The sequence below is a fragment of the Podarcis tiliguerta genome, assembly GCF_965153285.1.
Source record: "Podarcis tiliguerta genome assembly, chromosome: 2".
Classification (NCBI taxonomy): domain Eukaryota; kingdom Metazoa; phylum Chordata; class Lepidosauria; order Squamata; family Lacertidae; genus Podarcis; species Podarcis tiliguerta.
This window is the reverse complement of record NC_139535.1, coordinates 87,452,424-87,465,337: the sequence shown is the minus strand read 5'-3', so window position 1 is coordinate 87,465,337 and position 12,914 is coordinate 87,452,424. Positions and strand designations below refer to the sequence as shown.

At 44.3% G+C, this 12,914-nt stretch overlaps 1 protein-coding gene across 5 annotated transcripts in view; it reads left to right on the top strand.

The window, feature by feature from the left end:
* Nucleotides 1-4,854: 4,854 nt before the first annotated feature.
* SPHK1 (sphingosine kinase 1) overlaps nt 4,855-12,914 on the top strand; it is a 42,619-nt gene continuing 34,559 nt past the window's right edge. The window contains exon 1 of one of the 5 annotated variants that reach the window (XM_083429911.1): nt 4,855-5,010. The gene's annotated coding sequence lies outside the window, so the exon portion shown is untranslated. Of the gene's footprint in view, nt 5,015-12,914 lie in introns of all 5 variants that reach the window. The other 4 variants (XM_083429910.1, XM_083429912.1, XM_083429914.1 and 1 more) reach the window with 4 other exon arrangements.

The following is a 12,914-nucleotide window of genomic DNA, read 5'->3' as shown; positions in this document are numbered from 1 at the left end:
CGAATTGCTGTGCTCTCAGCTTGTCAGCTCACAGCAGTTGCCTTCGCATCTAGATCCTTCGGCATTTTGAACAGAGAAGCTTCTGTGCCCGCATGCTACAATAGCTGCAAATGCTCTCATTAAAATATCCTAGTGTTATTTCACCATGTACCAGAGCCCTCTCCTCTTGCTTTCCTTGTGCGTAAGATGCTGTAATTAAAGAATCCTTGTAACTTGTAATTTCTGATCTTCCAATAAAAAATGGGAGAGAAAGTTATTTATAGGACCACAAATGATAAACAAGACTAGAAAGATTTTAGGCATAGCCTCTTTTGAACATCTGCCTTCTTCCAGATGCGCACAAGATCACATCCTGTTGAAAGATGCAACAGCCCCATATTTTTTCAGTTCCATTAAGCTCTGTTCTTTATCAGCACTGCAGGCAATTTCATTCTCACATGACATCTTAATGCCCAGCTAGCTACCTCAACTTGTAGGCTACCTCAACTTCCTCAAGGGGGCAGCAGCTCTCTCCAAAATAAGGCTGTGTATATGTTGCCAGCATAAAATGCGGGAAGGTCATTCTTTTTCTCAATTTGGATGGAAGCTAATGGGGGGGGGGATGGGGGGACACACACATAAAAATGGAATATTTATTACGAAACAACAGGATAGATATGGATTCTGGCTTATGCCATGTGTACAGTGGTACCTCGGGTTAAGAACTTAATTCATTCTGGAGGTCCATTCTTAACCTGAAACTGTTCTTAACCTGAGGTACCACTTTAGCTAATGGGGCCTCCCGCTGCCGCTAGCGTGCGATTTCTGTTCTCATCCTGAGGTAAAGTTCTTAACCTGAGGTACTATTTCTGGGTTAGCGGAGTCTGTAACCTGAAGCATCTGTAACCCGAGGTAACACTGTACACTGCTTCCCAGACAAGTGGTGGGAACACACTGGATGCAGAGTAAATGTGAGTGTGTAAACAGCTGGGGTACTTGGTAAGGCTAAATCAAGATGGGAATTGCTATTTTGGGGGAATGACTCAAGTGCATACCGGAATTTTAGGTTTGCAAAGTTAAAGTGGGCGAAACTCTCTTATCACCTTAGTGATAAGAATTTAAAAATTTACTTTAAAAATGCACTTTCTGTGCTTAGGGAAGTGACAGTTGTGCACTGAAAAGTGTGTTATGCAAGCAAATCAGGATGAATGCTCAATAAGATTATGTTGTTGTATAACCTCCCTACAAACAAATCAGAATGATTGCTCAATAAAGATGAAATATAATCTAACCTCTGCATAAGCTTTGGGCAAGCAAATCAGGTTGAGCACTGAATAAACAGGTAATCTAGAGGAGCCCTTTGATAATTTATAAAAGACAGCGAGTTGGGAGAAGTGATATTTCCTTAACGGTAGGGGCATAAGGTAAAGAGGCATAGATAATCAGCTTGTAGTTCTGTTTGCATGGCCACAACTGCAGGGTGGAGTATCAGTCGGCGTATCACAAAACTGCTGCCACCTTTTTGCTCTTGATGGTTTGCAGAAGGAACAGCTCCCTCCACTGTCTTATTCCTTCCTGCACGAAAGATCACCAGAAGCCATGTGGGGAATAGCCCTCTGCCATTTAGGAGATTGACCTAGTGTGCTGCCCCTCCAAAACCAGAGAATACCTCGCATGCTCCCCTCTTGCAATCTGGCTCCTTTTGCTATAATGAGAGTAGCACTGGCTATGGGAATCTGGGTCAAAAACAAATGCCGTGACATGATCATTCATGACTATGTTCCACTTCCACTGTTGGGGGAATCAGAAGTGCTGCTGAACTGTGGTCCAGCTTGTAGGCTTCCCACAGCCCTGGTCCCCAAAATTATGCTTTTAAAAAAAGGGAAAGAAAGAAATGTAATCAAACTGTAAAATGCTCAGTGCCTTTTGTTGAACTCCTTATTCAGGGGCAGAAAGCAATTTCCCTAGTAATGCAAAATCAAGAGAGACCTTGTGTTCTTATGCCCTTGCAGCAGGTCTTCACTGCCAACTGCTGTACATTGTATAATTTGGTTGGATTTCATATATATTTGCCCCAGTTCCATTTCTTTGTGTTTGGTGCTGCCTCCACATTTCTCTCTCCTTGTCAGCCCCACCTTGCTAGAGGGTTTCTCTTAGAGGTGGCATGCAGAGAAGAGCCTCAGAGCGATCTCAGAGTACATGTAGGTTTATAGCGGGAGGGGAAAACAGTCCTTTAAATGTAGGTGTCCCAAGCTGTATAAGGCTTTTGGGGTCAAAACCAGCACTTGGAATTGGGCCCATTAAACAAACTGGTAGTCAGAGAGAGAGAGAAGAGAGGTGTGTGTGTGTGTAAGAGAGAGAGAGAGAGAGAGAGAAGGAAGGAAGGAAGGAAGGAAGGAAGGAAGGAAGGAAGGAAGGAAGAAAGAAAGAAAGAAAGAAAGAACCCACTAATCACCTCTTCTGGCTCAGCCCAAGGAACATTCCCCAACACTACCCAGTCTGTGCTGGGTAAGTGTGCCAGGTACACCATGCTTGCAAGCATGTCTGCCTTGTATCCATCCCAACCAGAAAATGGAAGTTAACACATACTCCTGGTCACACTATACATGTGGAAACACACATGTAAACACGTGCTATTAATGGAAGTGTGTTTCCTAAGCTCTCATGCAGCCACACCATTCCACAAAGAACTTGCTTTATGCACTTATACCAGTGGGAAATCAGCAGCAGGCAAAACAAAGAGTGGTTGATAAGTATTCATAGTATGCACAAAAATAGACATGGAGGCTATACAGATCCAATGTGACAACTCACTTGATTAGTTTTGTAGAGAAGGAAGTCAGGCAGAGAAACAGACAGAGGCAACGGGAGGGGATTGTTGTTGCCAAATAAGAAGATGGGAGCATGCTAAGGATGTGGTAAGTTCTAAGGGAGGCCTAGATCCCATGAGGCAAACTTGGAAGGTAAACGACATGAGGTCTCGACCATGTGCAGGGTAAGACAGAATGTCAAAAGGAGCATCTTGTGGTTTCCAGCAACTGGTATTCAGACCTCTTTCAACAATGAAGGGAGAAGATAGTTATCATGGCAAGCTGCCACTGATATTCTTACACTCCACAAATGTGTCCAATCCTCTTTTAAAGTCATCTCAGTTGGTGTCCACCCTTACCTCTTGTGGTAAGAGGTAAATTCCATAGTTTTAACTACGTGCTATGTGAAGAAGTACTTTCTTTTGTCTGTGCAAGGCAGCATAACTGGCACACAGTCCCCTAATTTTTGCAGAGAACAGGAAGAAGAGTGCGCAACTGTGCATGGCGTCTTGAGGACTGTATCACACCCTCATTATGCTTTCTTCAGGCTGTTTGTTTGGAAAACTGACACAAGGAGGGGGTGGTTAAAGCAGTACTGCTGAGAACTATCACAAAAGGAGACAGTCACTGGAATCGCTGAGGCAAAGTTACTGCTTCTTAAAGGAGCATTGTAACCCTTAATCACAGAGTAATTTATGAATCACCACATTCGGCAGGGAACATTGTGGCTAGCGATAATTGTCTTGCTCAGTGTGCTATACCTACTGCGTCCAAAACCCTGAACCCTTAAGTAACCTTGTAATAATCTCAAATAATTTACTAGCAAGAACTTTCTGATATTATTAGCTGCTTTGTTTCATTACTCAGGACATCATGACTTGGGAGCATTTAATCATAGCAAAAATAGCCAAACTGAAGAAAGTGCAAAAGCTGTTCCTCAACCGTAGTAGTATTTGATAGAATTTAAAATGTTTAAACCCCCACCGTTACACTTTACATACAGCTCTGATCACAAAGTTTTCTGTACCACACTTTAAAATTGGTGAAGACATAAATGTGTGTATTCATTGCTGAAACACTTGTATTTCATTAGCAGCACAGTTTGGTCTTGCCAGTGAAGTGAAGATGGCACAAGAAATAAAAATTTTGCAAAACCAAGGCTTTTCATACGTTTTGGGTTTGATCTTTTGAACGAACCACTACCTACTACTTGAAAACTGCTGAGGATCTTGGCTTAATTATTTTTTCCTGGCTTTTGCCACTACAGTGGTACCTCAGGTTAAGTACTTAATTCGTTCTGGAGGTCTGTTCTTAACCTGAAACTATTCTTAACCTGAAGCACCACTTTACCTAATGGGGCCTCCTGCTGCTGCCATGCCGCCGGAGCCCGATTTCTGTTCTTATCCTGAAGCAAAGTTCTTAACCTAAAGCACTATTTCTGGGTTAGCGGAGTGTGTAACCTGAAGCATATGTAACCTGAAGCGTATGTAACCTGAGGTACCACTGTATTGTAATGCACTGTGTTAGATGCGGCATGATTTTTAATGGTATTTCATTTCTTCGTTTCTTTTAATGCACAACAATTTTAATTGCACAGAATTCAAACTGCAATACAATCAAACACAATATAATAAATAAAAAAGACACAATAAAAAAATTTAAAATCAATATGAATATTTAATGTGCTGGATGTGACATCTCCCATCTTCAACCACAAACACACAGAGAGGATCATCTGAATGTAGTTCACAACTCCCAACTTTGGGAACTGTGCCACAGGAAATCTGTGCTCCTACTACTTCTCCTGCCACCATTTCTCAAAATCCTACAGGAAGATTAGTCAGACTAATCTTTCGGAACAACCCGAAGCACATTTCTTCAGAAGTAAGCCCCACGGCGATACAAGTTTAAGGTTTGGACTGAAAATTTCAGTTATCCCTGCTATCCTTCCCCCTTCCCTGATACACTTTGGTTATCATTCTGCTCATTGCCCTACTCTGATATTAAAGCTCATGATTTCAAAATCTATCCAATTTTGGATATTCAGCCTCCCTTTTATATCACACCCAGTTGTGAGGATGAGATGAGGAAAGAGAAGCATCCTGCCCAGCAGACAGTCTTTCAGAATATTCCAGAAACTCTATGCAAACAGTGCCCAAGTAACCGAGGCTTGGCATCATGTGGCTACACGGAGCTGCTTCTTCACTAATAGCTGTTACAGGCAGGTAACGCTCTTTATTTATGTTTCTGGTACGTATCACCGCCACATGCGGCCTCTAGGTGGTGCTGACTCGTGGTCCAAGCTGGAAAAAATTAATTCCCCAGAAGCAGCCTAAGTCATAAGGAGAAGGTTCTGCAGGCACCAGCTTTTAACTTGGCAACTTATAGATGATTTGTCCACATAGGGGAAAAGTAGGTGTCAAATAATTTGTGGCAGGGGTGGGGAACATCCACCCTGTGGGTCTGAGGTAGCCTGCAGGGCCTACACCTCCAGCATGCGGCCTGCTCTCCTCACCTGACCAGCCCACTCCGTACATGGCAGTTAGGTTCAAAACAGCCTTCCATTACGGACCAAGGAAAGTCTGTTTTCAAACCTAATTGCCATGTGAGGTGGCACTGGGCTTTTGTTTTGAGGTGGAGGGGGGGATCCTAGTGACTATAATATAAGGAGAGGAATCTGTACCACCTCGTTTTAATTTCTAAATAAAGAATAGGGTGTATTGGTGCCAAATGGTCATTAGTATCCAACACAGCAGTTTCAGAACGGGCATGGCAAAGAAGGCAACATTTGTCTCTACAAATCACTTTAGCCTCTTTAGGTACACTTCAGGAATTTTCTTTTGTTGAAAGCATAGTCTTTGCCACTGCCCTCTCAAACATACTTTTTCTAAAAAAAACTGAAGTGACAGAAGTCAGTTTTGGACATACAAAACTGACTTCTGTCACTTCAGTTTAAAAAGATGGAACAATCCCCCTTTCCTCTTCCCATGCACTGTCTAGGAGTTTTCCTGATACCCCCCCAATTTTTTTTGGGGGGGTCATGGGGAGGTGAAGGAGGGGGTGATAGCCCTGTATCAGGAGCCGGAGTCAGGGGACGGTCAGCAATAAAGCACGTGGTGTCAGTGAAGTCAACTCTTTATTCAAATAAGCCAAAACAGTGCAGGCCTAGTGGTCACAGCAACCCTTCCCTGTAGATCTTGCCCCTCTGAGGCAGTTGCAAGGACTGAAGGTTCCCACCTTCCCACTTCTATCTAAGGCTCTTCCCCCAGTTCCTTCCTTGTCTCTTGTCTCTTTGCTCTGAACTCTTCATTTATCTTGGTGTTCTGGGAGACCAGCTGGGAGGGGATCTGGTTATATCAGGAGGGGGAGATTCCCTGGCTTCTTCTGCAGCCTGCCTCCACTCTTCCTCTTGACCCCCTCTGCTGCTGCCTCTGAGCCTAGACTGCTCTCTGCCACAGCCTCTTCCTGCTCACTAAACCCTGTGGCCTCTTCAGCTTCCAACACCTCCTCCTTCCAGTCTGCTCCCTCTTCTCCCTCTGACTATGCATCATTGTCCCACCACCAGTCTCCTGGCTCTGAGCCTTCACCGGGGATTCATTTGGGGGTTCCCTCTCTGGTGCCTCCCACCACTTCTCAGCATCTCGCCAGTCCAGGACACCCTGTTGCACAAGTGGAAGTCTTTGCTTGGGGCTTCCGCTGACAGGACTCATTAGGTGAATCCCATCCAAAGTTTTTTAACTTTTGGAGGCAGGTTCCAAAATATTAGATAAAACATACTGGTTATGAAAAGGCAGCCCCTGCAAAAGGTCAACAAACCTTTTCTGCAGAAATTTGGCTGGTGTGCATGTGCAGCAATGAGAAAAGCTGAACTGCTGCCAATTATGCATCTATTGATCAGTACAAGAGAGCTATGGGGGAATAAAGGCAAAAATTATCAGAACGAAAAAGGTCAAAAGTCAGAGACCTTTTATGTTCAATATCCAACAAGGTATAATAAATGACTTGGCACAGATTCCCTCCCCCCCCCCTGAATGTATAAGTTCTTCCATTTCTGATGCTTCCCTAAGTATACTGCTTTTCCTCCTCACATAGCATAGAAAATGTCAGATTCAAAAATATTGATATTTTCTTCACATTTTAGTAATAGCCTCTGCATAGAAGATGACATCATTTTAGGAACAAGATCTTTATAGCGATAGATAGCAAACTAAACGCTGTTCTCAGCTGAAATCTGTATCTCTTACTAGAGTGCCTTCATGTTTACACTAAATGGGGAATATTTTGTCTTCATCTGTTTGCCACTAGAAGCTGAATTAAAGATTAACAAATGCTATTTCTGATGAGGCCTGGGAGACTTCATAGCTAGCAACAACCTTCCCCAGCTTGGCCACACCTCTGAGTCAGCTCTCCAGGAGCTGGCTTCCTGGGTCATATTACAATGAAATCATATTACAATTTCCTTTGTCTTGCTTATAATGTAACTCAAGTTCCAATTACCGTACTTTCCCGTGTATAAGACTAGGGGTTTTTTTTACTGAAAAATTATGTTTGAAATAGACGATTATCTTATACATGGGTAGTGCCTAGCGGGGATGTGGGATTGGTTGGTGCCGTGAGCCAGAGATGGTCTGCAGCGTGTTATTGGTGTCTGCGGCAAGGGGTGGTGTTGATTGGGTGTTGTTGTGGCAATTGGGCGGGCAATAGGCTGCTTCTGTCGGCGATGGGACAGACGTTAGGAGGTTGTTGCGACGTGTGTGTGTGTTAGCATCAGCCAGGTGGGTGAGTCATTTTCGGCAACCCCCCTCTAAAAAAACCTCAACAACTCTGGGCATTCCCCCCCCCCATTTTCTTAATTTATAGCTCCCCAAATAGTGGGCATTTTATACACGAGGGCATGCTATACACAGAAAAGTATGGTAATTATCCTGCCTCTTACCTGTTTCCACATCAGACCTCAAAAGGGCTGACTCTACCATTAGGCAGAATGAGGCAATGGACTCAGGAAGCAAATGCTGGGAATAGCAGTGAAAGACCTGCCCATCCGCCTGCTGGCAGCCATTCCCCTCAGAGTCTATTTGGCATATCCATCTGGAGGAGGGCAGAGCAGTGTGTGACCTCCACACATCATGCATCCTCTAAACTAGCCCTGCTGCCCTCAGGTATCCCATTGCGATAAGCGATCAATAGGTACTAGCCATGATGACTACATTCTACTTCCAATGTTGGGGGAATCAGAAGTGCTGTTGGATTCTGGTCCAGCTTGTGGGCTTCTTCCCACAGCCCTTGTCCCCAAAATTTTACTTTAAAAATAAGGAAAGAAAGAAAGGCAACCAAATTGTAAAATGCTCAGTGCATTTCCTAGTAAGGCAAGAGCCTAGTAAGGCAATTTCCTAGTAAGGCAATATCAAGAGAGACTTTACAAAGCAGGATGCATTCCATTCATCTGAACAGAAGAACTACCCACTAACATCCTGGATTGAGCTCCAGTCTGTTGGCTCTTATTCAGCCATTGCTTAGGCCAGGTACAATTGCAACAGATCCACTGCTACTCCTGCAGTGGAGAACCCTAGGGTCTCAAATTTCAGCGCTCTGTGCAATGCCAAAGTTTGTTGCCCCCTGCTTCTTGTGCTCCATTGTAAATCTGAGTTGTGGCACCCCCAAGACTCCAAGCCCAGTGCAATTCCAAGCCGGTTGTGCTCCCCTGAATCCACCTCTGTACTCCTGCTTGATCTGTAGAAAAGTAGAGTTGTGTGTCATCAGTAGCCTGATGGCAACACAAGCTGAATAAACTCCCTCATGTGGTGATTCAGGTTGTGTGTTCAATTGGCCTTGCCTTATTCCAATTGAAGGATGAATCAAATTCCTTTGTCTTCAAGGACAAAAGAACATTCCTGTTTGACAGTCACATTCCCTTAAGACATATGATAATAATACACATTTGTCAAAAGGATGATGGGAGAGCAAGCATCTCTATGATGTTTACAGAGAAATTGGACTACCTGGGAAGAGATTAGTTTACCTGGAGATACTGCTTCTTCTTCTTCTTCCTTCAGCACTGTTATTTTTCTAGGAGAAGAGGTGCCAGAACTCACCACGAATGCCTCCCTTGTTCTCTTAGAATGGCACTGGTGCCCACCTGAGAGGTGCCGGAACTAAGTTCCAGCGGGTTCAGGCTGAAAAAAAGCCCTGTCCTTCAGTCACATGATCCTGCAATTATCTCTCAACTATCAGTTCATCATGCTAGGCTTGCTCCTTGGTTCAAGAGACATAGCAATCCAGAACCTCTTATAGACTGTGCCATGCAGTTGTCATTCACTTTCCTTACACTCTAAAGTAACTGATACCTTTAACCTAGGCCACTTACACTGTGGGTGCTTTCACAAGTGCTGCTAAGAAATTGTTTTACAGTGGTAAAAGGTAAAGGTACCCCAGCCCATACGGGCCGGTCTTGACAGACTCTAGGGTTGTGCCGCCCATCTCACTTAAGAGGCCGGGGGCCAGCGCTGTCCGGAGACACTTCCGGGTCACGTGGCCAGCGTGACAAAGCCGCATCTGGCGAGCCAGCGCAGCACACGGAAACGCCGTTTACCTTCCTGCCAGTAAGCGGTCCCTATTTATCTACTTGCATTTTGACATGCTTTCGAACTGCTAGGTTGGCAGGCGCTGGGACCGAGCAACGGGAGCGCACCCCGCCGCGGGGATTCGAACCGCCGACCTTTCGATCATCAAGCCCTAGGCGTTGAGGCTTTTACCCACAGCGCCACCCGCGTTTACAGTGGTACCTCGGGTTAAGTACTTAATTCGTTCCAGAGGTCTGTTCTTAACCTGAAACTGTTCTTAACCTGAAGCACCACTTTAGCTAATGGGGCCTCCCGCTGCCGCCACGCTGTTGGAGCACGATTTCTGTTCTTATCCTGAAGCAAAGTTCTTAACCTAAGGTAATATTTCTGGGTTAGCGGCATCTGTTACCTGAAGCATATGTAATCCGAGGTACCACTGTAATGTAAATAATGTAAAGTAAATGCATTTTTGTGAGAGTATTTAACATGGGGTAGGAAGCAAGACAGAGAAGTTTTAAACCAAATGCACATTTGAGCCAACAAAGGTTTTGCATTTGAACTGGAGATGTGGAAAAGCAAAAAACAAATTTCAGCCTCTTTTGTGAAAACAACCGCAATCTTCAGCTGAAGAATGGCATGTCCTGGCCTTGTTCTTCTAGTGTGTCACAGCTCTGCCCAGCCGGCTCACTTAATATGATTGCATAATCTGCTGTCCCTGAGAATCTTGCCCCTGGCTGGACAATAACAAACATGAGTCATAAACATGAACCAAGATTTGTCACCAGGGGCAGGAGGAGAAAAGGGAGGGAGAAGGAGGAGAGGAGAAGGAGTTGTGCAGAATTGCTGGGCCATGTGAGAGATTAAGCAGCCTCCTCTGAGGCAGAAAGAGGGAAGAGGGAAAAGAAAACTATGAATGGCACATATCTCAGGATCTGAGTTAGACCTTGTAGCCCTTTCATTCATCGGAACCAGTATTGCTTCAGAAACAGGGCCTTTGGAGAAGAACTTGAGATTCTTTTTTTAATAGATAAAAAGAAAACATGATGGGGGAACAAATGAGCAGTAATGCACTCTGAACCATCATTGGTATGATGAATCTCCTAATAACAGATACAGTATTGGTTGAATGGCTTACTTGAGTTTAAAAAGAAAGTCTGGTGTGCCCCCCCCCCCCGTCCAAGTCTCATGTCTTAAGCAAAATGCACCAATTCCTTGCTTTGGCAGAAAGCAATGTTGTTTATGGGCAGAATTTGTTCAGCAGGGAAGGGGTTTAAAGGCAGATTTGTGCACCTGAACTCATTCCAATCAGTCCTATCTTCAGTTTCATAAAAAAACCAAAACAACTGGTAATGGTGCTGGCAAGAGAATAGAAGGTTTCTGGAGGCAGCAAATATGCTTTGAGAACAAATGAGTAATTTATAATGGTTAATGCATAGTGTTGCTTAACTCACTGTTGTGTAGGATAATGATGAGCTGTTGCAAGTTATACCTAATGAGATGATTTCCAACTCCATATTTAATAAATGAAATGGTGTAGCCAGGATTGTATCATGCCCACTGCATGACCCACATCCCTAGCATGCTGTGAGAGCATTGTGTACTGAAGTGCACTAATTACTTTGTGAAAGCTCCTTGCAACACAGTAATTGAGAGTATTACATGATTTACGGCTATTCCCCAGTACACTCACATACCTACAGTCCTGTGTAGGATTGTGGAGTGCTCAGTGTGTAACGTTGGGGTTGCTTGTGGACACAAAATTCTCCCCAGGACTCTCTCTTTAGGTCATAAAACACTGAAAATCACCACCACCACTTGTTACAGGGTTACTTCTTTTTTAACAGAAGAAACTCTTCCATGGGACCTCTAAATACTTGTTGGGACGCGGGTGGCACTGTGGGTTAAACCACAGAGCCTAGGACTTGCCGATCAGAAGGTCGGCGGTTCGAATCCCCGTGATGGGGTGAGCTCCAGTTGCTCGGTCCCTGCTCCTGCCAACCTAGCAGTTTGAAAGCACGTCAAAGTGCAAGTAGATAAATAGGTACCGCTCCGGCGGGAAGATAAACAACGTTTGCTTGCACTGCTCTAGTTCGCCAGAAGCAGCTTAGTCATGCTGGCCACATGACCCGGAAGCTGTACGCCGGCTCCCTTGCAAACCCAGAGTCGGTCACGACTGGACCTAATGGTCAGGGGTCCCTTTACCTTTACCTTTATCCCCACACACAACAGGGAACCCTTTGTTAACTAAGGAGGATTCAAAAATGCTGAGTAGTGGCCAAGTGGCAGAGTGAGTGGTTAGAACTTGAGTATAAAATTAACCCCAAAGGTCAGGGGTCCCCAACTTTTTTGGGCCCAGGAGCACGTTTGGAAACCTAGGGGGACTGTCACTGATGCCACAAAATACCAATTTCACAGAAGAAAAGCTGACAATGCTCAGAACCTCTCTCCAAAACACTCTTCCCAAACAGCCAAACAACAAACTCAGGAAAATGCCCCAATCTGAGCAAAAGAAAAAGCAGGCAAAACTTATGGGCGTTGTAGTGCAACAAGACCTGGTCTGCAACATAAAAATATAAGTAGGTTTGTCAGGGAAGGCAAGAGTTTGCACACTTTCAAAGATAGGGAAAGAACAATAAAACAGAAAGGTTCAAAAAGCCACAGCCAACTTCACACACACACTTAGCTTGATGATCTAGCTGTCGAGTATGGAGTCTGATTTCAGATTATATGAATTCAATCCTAGGCCATCTTTAGAAGAAAAACTGCTGCTGGCACAATGGTCTCTGGCCCTGGTAACTTCAGCAAACAAAGGAGAAATCAGGGTGAGGAGGGAGGGGTTTCTCTCCTTCCCATAAGCATATTTAAGTATTCCTCCCAGAGCCAATGTTCTGAGCTTTCTCCTCTCCAGGGAAGGAACTCACTGGGCAATTTCACCCCAATTATAGTGAAACCAGAACCGGAGAGGGAAAGAAAATATGATTATTTTGGAGCAAAATGTTTCAGGCTATCACTTCTTGTGGTTACAGGGTGACACATTAGCTGGGCAATCAAGGGGAAGGATAAAACTATCTTACCGTACTTAACTCAGGGGAGATTTGGAAAGGTGTCAGCTAAGTGGCAGACAGCTAATTTATGTGACAGAGAAACATGAGTAAGTGAGGTGTCAGGCTTCAAACAGCAATAAGGAAGAAAGGGTCGTCATAAGTCATGACCAAAGTTTGGTTCTTCTAGCTAACCTCTCACCCCCTGTAATGCTGTCCACAAAATTCAATTTGTGAAATGTTCCTCAGTGAATTGGTGTGTGGCATTATATGCTGTGCCATGAGGCCAGCCATAGAATAAAGTTTTGCCACAGTATATTATTTTTAAACAGGGATGCATGCAATCCTTCCTGGGCAATGTTTGCCAATGCTGTGTGTATAAAGGGAAGCCAAGCTTATGTCATTTCTATGTGGGACGGAAAACATCCACAAATAGCAGCAATTGACCCAAAGCTTTACCTGACAATTAGTGGCTTCGGAAGAGCAAAAATAGGCTCTGAAATGTCATGCCACCTAGTTGAAAT